This window comes from Physcomitrium patens, chromosome 17 (assembly GCF_059467195.1).
Source record: "Physcomitrium patens ecotype Gransden chromosome 17, ASM5946719v1, whole genome shotgun sequence".
Classification (NCBI taxonomy): domain Eukaryota; kingdom Viridiplantae; phylum Streptophyta; class Bryopsida; order Funariales; family Funariaceae; genus Physcomitrium; species Physcomitrium patens.
This window is the reverse complement of record NC_143426.1, coordinates 4188647-4195982: the sequence shown is the minus strand read 5'-3', so window position 1 is coordinate 4195982 and position 7336 is coordinate 4188647. Positions and strand designations below refer to the sequence as shown.

Below are 7336 nucleotides of genomic sequence, written 5' to 3'. Positions count from 1 at the left end.
AGCATTCAATCTAAAATGTGTGTATATCACGGACAGGTGAACCATTTCTACCGCCAGTGGTTTTACTATAGCTAGATTTCTGCTCGATTGGTTCGTTTTCCTTAACGACTGGAGGGAATGTGATCGTTCGACAATCTGTGCACTGTATGTCTGCCTGGAAAGTGATGTTTGTTGGATTTGTTTTGTGTTTTCCAATTTTTTCTTATTTTATAGTTTTGTGGTGGCTTGATGGTCAAGGCTTCTGGGGGAGAAGCCTAGACTAGGTTTTTTCTATCAGGGAAGCTGCTGGGGGGACAGGTGTGGCCCGGGAATCTGGAGAAGGAATGCGCCAGAGAAATTCTTGAATACTGAATTTCAGAACGAGCATTGTTTCTGGAGCGTAGCTAGACGAACAGTGAGGCTTACCAGCCGCTAGTAGCCAATGAGAGCGGACCATCCTTCCTAGAGAGGAGAGTATAAAGCAGGCCTTGCTGCTTTCGAGCTCAAAAGCTTTGTTTTGTGTGATAGTACTCGAGACAAGGCTCACCCAGCTGCTACTCAATTTAGTTCAGATCTCGTAATTAAGTACTCAACAAGGACAACAGGTGAAATCAAGAAGAAGCGGAAAGTACGGGAACTGGAATTTGCTTGACTTCTATCGTAACTGGCAGAAGTTTGTTTGATTAGAGAGGGAATTGTTACGCAAACCGATTGTAGGGTTTATTGTTTAGTACTGGGCTGAATTGGTGACCTGGAACCACGTAGTAGCCCAACCAATCTGTGGAGTCTTTACTTATGCTGGTGCGTACACTAGCTGAATGTGAGAAAATCATTATAGATTCTGAATGAAGTGTAACAATTCGAAGTTCGAATTTATTGTATGAGTCGAGATTAGAACAGAGAAAAGGCAATTTTTTGTATTCGACGCTATCTTAGAAGGTGATGCAGTTTTGAATCTGAAACGGGTTCTTCCGTGTTTGTGCAATCGAAGCGAAACTAAACCGAGAAAATGGCTGACGAACTGTTCGAAGCGTTGGAAGACCTTCCGGAGTGGACAAACCTAGGAGAGCTGCTTGCTGCGATCGAGGACCAGATGGGGAAGAAGGTCCGGGAGCAGATTGAATCTACCTTGGAAGATCGGGATAGCAACGAGTTAATCAACGTCAGAGAGCTCCTATCCGACATTCAGGATGAGTTGGGGTCCTCCTACTTCCACGATATTCTACAAGATGACTTTAGTAATCAGGAAAGCGGAACCACCCAGGAATGACTTTGTGTTTCTAATGGTCAGACTTGATATTATGTGCAATGCAACAAGAAGTAGAGATTAATTTTTCGTAGCTATTGTCGTTGGGTAAAACCTAGAGGTCGCTATAGTGTTGCCTAGTCTCTGAATTTCCTTCGAGATTCTGTTCGTGAAAAATAGGTAGTTCTGGTCGACGTGGTCAAAGAAACTTACTGGCTTCATAGAGAACGAGGTACTATCACATCTTCGATGTATCACCTGCTTGAGATCAACTCATACATGAGCCGGCAAACGACCAATTCATTTTGTTTTGATAGTTTTCGTATTAGCACAACTTAGCAGTGTCTTAGTTTGTTGCCGTCTGACTGTTCAGTTTCTCGGAACTGTACGGTACACGCTGTGAAGATAATATGCAAAAGAAAAGTGCGTCTTCCACAAATTTCTCTTGATATTGGTGCGTAATCCCATCAGAGTTGTTATACTGTGCCAATCACAAGCTTGATGCGAGCTGCTGAATTTTTTACTTGTTTAACGAACTGGATATCTGAGGTTTTGTTCAAGATTGTCTGATCACTGCACGGGACTGGCTACATTAGCCTCTTGGATTCCAAAACTGAACTAATGCGAGGTGTTGGAGGATAAAGAAAACTGCTCATGATAGCTCTTCTGCTCATCATTCGCATTATTTAAGTGGACTCATAGTGGCCTTGTCATTGCAGTAAATTTCAAATATGCGTTCCAAACGAGAACATCCATAAATTTGTGGAACCAGACAAATTCACTGATTAGTAAACAAAAAGACGACTACAAACGTGCACGTCAAGTGTTCAAAGCCCGCGAGCTTCTGTTCAGTTCTTTTTTAAAGGTTTAAACAAGTACTTGTTGAAACTGTAAACAGCGTATATGGTTGCTCCCCTTGGGACTTCCTCGAGGTTGCCTCAGGGATGTTCCGTTCTTAAAGATCAAGGATTGGCGACTGAAATCACGGATTCATAAAGCTCACCGCCATCGTGTAAAAATTACTTTGAGTTGGACCACTTTATGTCCAGCGAGAAAAATGAGCAGAGGCGTGTGAGAATAATACACCGTACTTAAGCACACCATGCTGCCCGACTCGCTTAGAAGAAATCTAAGTCTCCAGGACCATTCTTTGACACACAACCAACGAGCTCCTCCCTTGATAGCAAATGCCTCATTACATGTCCCCTCATCCTTACAATTATCGATCTGTGTGTTTAAAGCACCCACGAAAACTTAATCGATCTCCATTGTCAATCCCCTCCGAACAAGCTGCTTCAATCAATAGCCTGTCTAAGCACTCTGTGCAGGATAAATATCAAAACACCATGCATGTTTTCATGAAGCCTTCTAAAATATTCAACCCTTAATCGTAACACAACATCAACTTCCGGTTCAAAACAGAGAACAGAGACTCACACACACAGTAGGGTGGGTGCGGACCCAGAAGGTCCAGAAGATAGCGTCCATCGAGTCCAGAGTCAAGCAAATAATGGGAGACCTGGGCTAGGTAATCATCGACAGCCATGCAAGAAAGCAAGCATTGTCATACTGAGCCGGAGAGATTTTCACAAGCATGACAGTTAGGTCCAGTGGGTGGCACAGCTTTCGAAGCACTGTACTCCGCGTTCGAACGTGTTGGCCAAGCACAAGAGCGATAACTCTCGGAAAGGCACAGCAATGTTACATACACGAGGGTATTCCGTAGAAACTACCTAGTTTTTATTAAACGAACATGGAGATTCATTAGAGGTTATCTAGATTCCTAAACTTGGATCATACACTACTTTAACATGAATGAGAAAATAATACACATTAAGAGAGCCTGGTCGACCAGTCACACTTTAGCTAGCTCCACAAACATCGGAATTTAAATCCAGACTATAATTAATGAGTTTCATCAAAAGAGCCGCTTAGTACAATAACCAATGGCCGATCGGACATGCTGGATGCGCACGCTAGATGCCGGGTATCTTCCGAATCACAGAAACCAAGTCACAAGTAGTGAGCAGACTCCGGATGGTCAAAGCCCGGATTAAGATTCTGTCAACATCTCTGCTCCCGGATGATTCTGACGCCGCGATAGATGCGAGAAAGCGCGTCCAGTTGTGCAGATTGCGGAGCTAAGGAATTGCGAGGATCATGAGGTTGCAGCCTGCTCTTCTCACACCCAATCCTTGAACAGTCACTTTACAATTGTAACAATCGCAGGCTCTGGATTTAGATGGGAAAAGCCTAGGACAGTGGGTGTGATTGGTGCATGTCTCCGTGTTTTGTTCCAGCATTGTACTTCTTTCCCCTTTTTTCCTCTTCTTTCTCTTTGTCTTTTCTTTCAGCTTTACTCATTGTCATATTTACGCTCGTCAAGGTCGAGGGAGAAAAAGCCGGCGTTGCCGACACTGGGACCTAAGAGGGTGTCTTATACGTGTGTCGTTTGCTTCTAGATAACCCTGGACAGCAACTTGGAGTCAAACTTTGTGCTTTGTGCATTTAGAGAAGCCATTTTGGGCAGCACGGAAACAAATTGCTTGTTTGTTGAATGTTATGAAAGAGGCTTTCCGTTCTTTCCAGTTCAGAAAAAGCAGTAATTTGGGGTTTGGAATTTTCATCAAGAAGTAATATAGTCAGAAGGATTCCAGCTTAAGGAAGTAGGTAAAATGGCATGGAAGGGTTTCTAATTGGTGAAAATATTACTTTGATTAAAAAGTATATGGAACAGAATACCATTAAATTACCAAAAGATAGTAATTTGCACTAAAAAGTATCTATAAAGTTGGTTAATTGTTTTTATTTTGTTTTTGTTTTTGTTTTTTTATTTTTTTTACACTTGGACTGATGAACCCTAAGTGAGTCATTGTCACATGTGGTGAATGGGATTTGATAATTAGGATTCAAACAACCAACCTTTATGGAAAAATTTCAGAAGTTTTTGCAGAACCAGCATTTGAGGGTCATTGCAGACCAATTGTTTTTTTTTTTTTTTTAACATATCAAGAATATATTTGGTCCGAGGATCTATCAAAGATGATTGATAGTTCACAACTTAGATTTGAACTACCAATGTTTTTAGTGTTATGCTGTAATTTTGGACGCAACTTACAATCTCCTAGTAGTTTAAGAGCTTTTTAAAAAAATCCGTCTTTTGAATCCTAGACGTAAAATCCCCATAACAAATGAATCTTTGCTAATGGGGATCTATTAGCTAAAGAGAAAAGAAAAATAAAGGCATAAAATATATTTTAAATATATTTTAAATATAAAATAAGTAAATAATATTCAAATTTAATCCAGCTTGTTTACTTTAGCAACTTTGAAACATTTATACCTAGATTTTGTGATGAATAGATTTAAAATTTTGATACAGATTTCAGTTTTTTTGTGATAAGGTTTTCACTCCTAGCCATGTTAGTGTTATGGAAACTTCTGAATACATATTTCTTACAATTTTTTTCTTAAATCAAGTCATTTCAGTTTTACTGCATCAAAATTACTTATTCAAGAAAAAGAAAAAGACAGTATATATCACAGAACGTGAAATTCGTGGCCAGGCTGAAGAAGTTTCAGAGAGTTTACAAAGAGTAAAATGGTCAAATACCAAGTTAATAACTTGTTAGGATTCAATTTTTGTCGTGAGAAGTGAAGTGTGTTTAGAGTTTAGAAGCACTCATAACACCAATTTAATAGTAGTTTTGAGATCATTATTCTAATCCCTTCCATTCTTATGACAGGTTGATGATTAGCAAATTGGACACAAATTGTCAAGGTCTTGTCTATTGAATCTTGCATTTCTCAGTGGATATGTGGAAGTGATTTCAAGAAGCTGACTGCTCCCCATTGTTATAAAATTACATCTGATTCTATCAATAGTGGAGGAGCAATGAGTTGCAAAGACTGTGAGGTTGCGTTTACACATGTCAAGCACAGCAAGGAAAAGGGCAGCCTGAAGGTTAGAAACAAAGCATCCAAGTTCAGATACTTGTAAGAGGAAGAACACTAAGAATGATAAAATAACATATGAAGTATAAAAATAAAATAACTTGATTACATCACAATAATAAGAGCCTTATATATTGTCTTGTGGAGAAAAGTAGTTATAACTTCTTTGTAATTATTTTGTAACTACCTAATAGTAATTCTATATTTATTAATATTTTTTAATATGTATTTAATTAATCTACTAAGTAATAGTAAATCTAACACCTTCTTTTAATCATCATAGACTAAATTATATTTGAATTTTTGATATTGATTAAATTTTTTATGAAGTTGTTGTACTTGGATTTTAGGAGTGACTTTGTTAAAATATTCACCTTCATATCATTTGTAGGTATAAACTTCAAGACAACTTCATTTGTCTTTACTTTTTTTCAAATGTAATAATACTTGATATCAACATGTTTTGTGTAATTATAGAAATATGGATTTTGTATCATTGCAATACATGATTGATTGTGACAATAAATTGTACTTGATAAAGTTACTTAATGTCTGATTTCTTTGAAAAGAATTTGAAGCCATATCAATTCTTTTAAAGTTGTTGCCACTGCAAAGTATTCTGCTTCCATACTTGATTATACTACCATGGCTTGTTTCTTAGAATGCCAACTTAAAAGAAATGAATTAAGGTAAAACAAGTATAGAGAAGTAGATTTGTGAGCATCTATATTTCCTGCATAATTTGCATCATTCCAACAATAAAGTTGTGTTGGAGATGTGAAAGAATAACTTGAAGAGCATAGTCTAAAATTTTGAGTTTCTTTTCAATAACATAGTATATGCTTTAAAGCCATCCAATGTATTGGACTAGACTTAGCCTTAAATTGTATCATATGATATACAACAAAGGCTAAGTTACACCTAGTACAATTGATACGATATTGTAGACTTCTAATAATGTACACATATAGAATTAATGCCATGAATGACTTAAGAGAGAATTAAAGTGCTTATGGCATAATTATGGCAAATTTGAATATCTAAGATGTATTCAATTTTATTGTTATCCATTGTCATATTATATAAAGTCTTACTTGAAAATATACCGTGTACTTGGCTGTAGAAAGTAAAAGTAAATTACAATAATAAGTCCTAACAACTCTAATAGAATCATATCTAAATTAAAATTAAAGCATAATAAATATAATTAAATATTAATTAAATTTAATTAAATTTTTGAACAAATTATAAAAAAAATCACAAAGAAATCCTAAGTAAATTGTAATTAAATTCTAAATAAATCTTAATTGAATCCTAATAAAATCCTTGAAAAATCTTAGACAAATTTTTAAAAAAATTTAGATAAATTCTAATAAAATCTTATTCAAATCCTAATCAAACCTTAAACAAATCATAGATAAATCCTAATAAAATCCTATACAAATCTTAATAGATTTCTAAAAAAAATTTAATCAAATCCTAGATAAATTCTAGACAAATTCTAATCAGATTTTAGAAAAACTTTAGACAAATTCTAAATAAATCTTAATCAAATCCTAAACAAATCTTAGAAAAATCTTAATAAAATCCTAAATCTAAAATCAATCCTAAATCTCAAACAAATTTGTACTAAATTATATAGCACATTGAAACCTCCATAATTAATAATCAAATGATTGTTTTTAACTCAAATTTTGCATACGTTTCCATCATTAAGATGAAAATAAGCAAATTTTTTTTTAAGAAAGTCAAACTTATCAAATAAAAGATAAATCATAAAATATACTTTGGTATTAGCTTAACTCCTTTTCCAATCTTGATGTCAATCTTTCTAAGCCAAAATTTCTTAATTCTATTATTAAATATCTTTTAAAATTCACATATATGTTAAAAATCAAGTCTACTATCCACATACATAAATTTCATCTCAATCCAATTAGCAGATTGCTAAAGATCTCAGAAATCCTCACTAACCTTCAAAATCCCATTTTTGAGATTCCAACCCACTTGAACTTCAATAACCTTCAATCTAACCAGCTGATCATGCTCAAATTTATAGCACATAATAAAAAAAACTTTAAATACAAACTCATAAATTATTACTTATAGATCTACTACCAAACTTACAAAATTTTTCCAAATGTAAGCCAATTTTTT

General features: G+C 35.4%; 2 long non-coding RNA genes across 3 annotated transcripts; one reads left to right on the top strand and one right to left on the bottom strand.

Annotated features, from left to right (window-relative positions):
* Positions 1-265: 265 nt before the first annotated feature.
* On the top strand, positions 266-1674 carry LOC141046395 (uncharacterized). Of its 2 annotated transcripts, none has more exons than XR_012219325.2 (2): positions 266-607; positions 971-1674. It is a non-coding gene; the product is annotated as an uncharacterized LOC141046395 (long non-coding RNA). The 2 variants fall into 2 exon arrangements; XR_012219324.2 differs by having other exon boundaries at positions 268-780.
* Positions 1675-2040: 366 nt separating this feature from the next.
* On the bottom strand, positions 2041-2790 carry LOC149987515 (uncharacterized). The gene is made up of 2 exons (XR_016498127.1): positions 2663-2790; positions 2041-2452 (listed from the first exon to the last, which is right to left on the bottom strand). It is a non-coding gene; the product is annotated as an uncharacterized LOC149987515 (long non-coding RNA).
* Positions 2791-7336: the final 4546 nt, after the last annotated feature.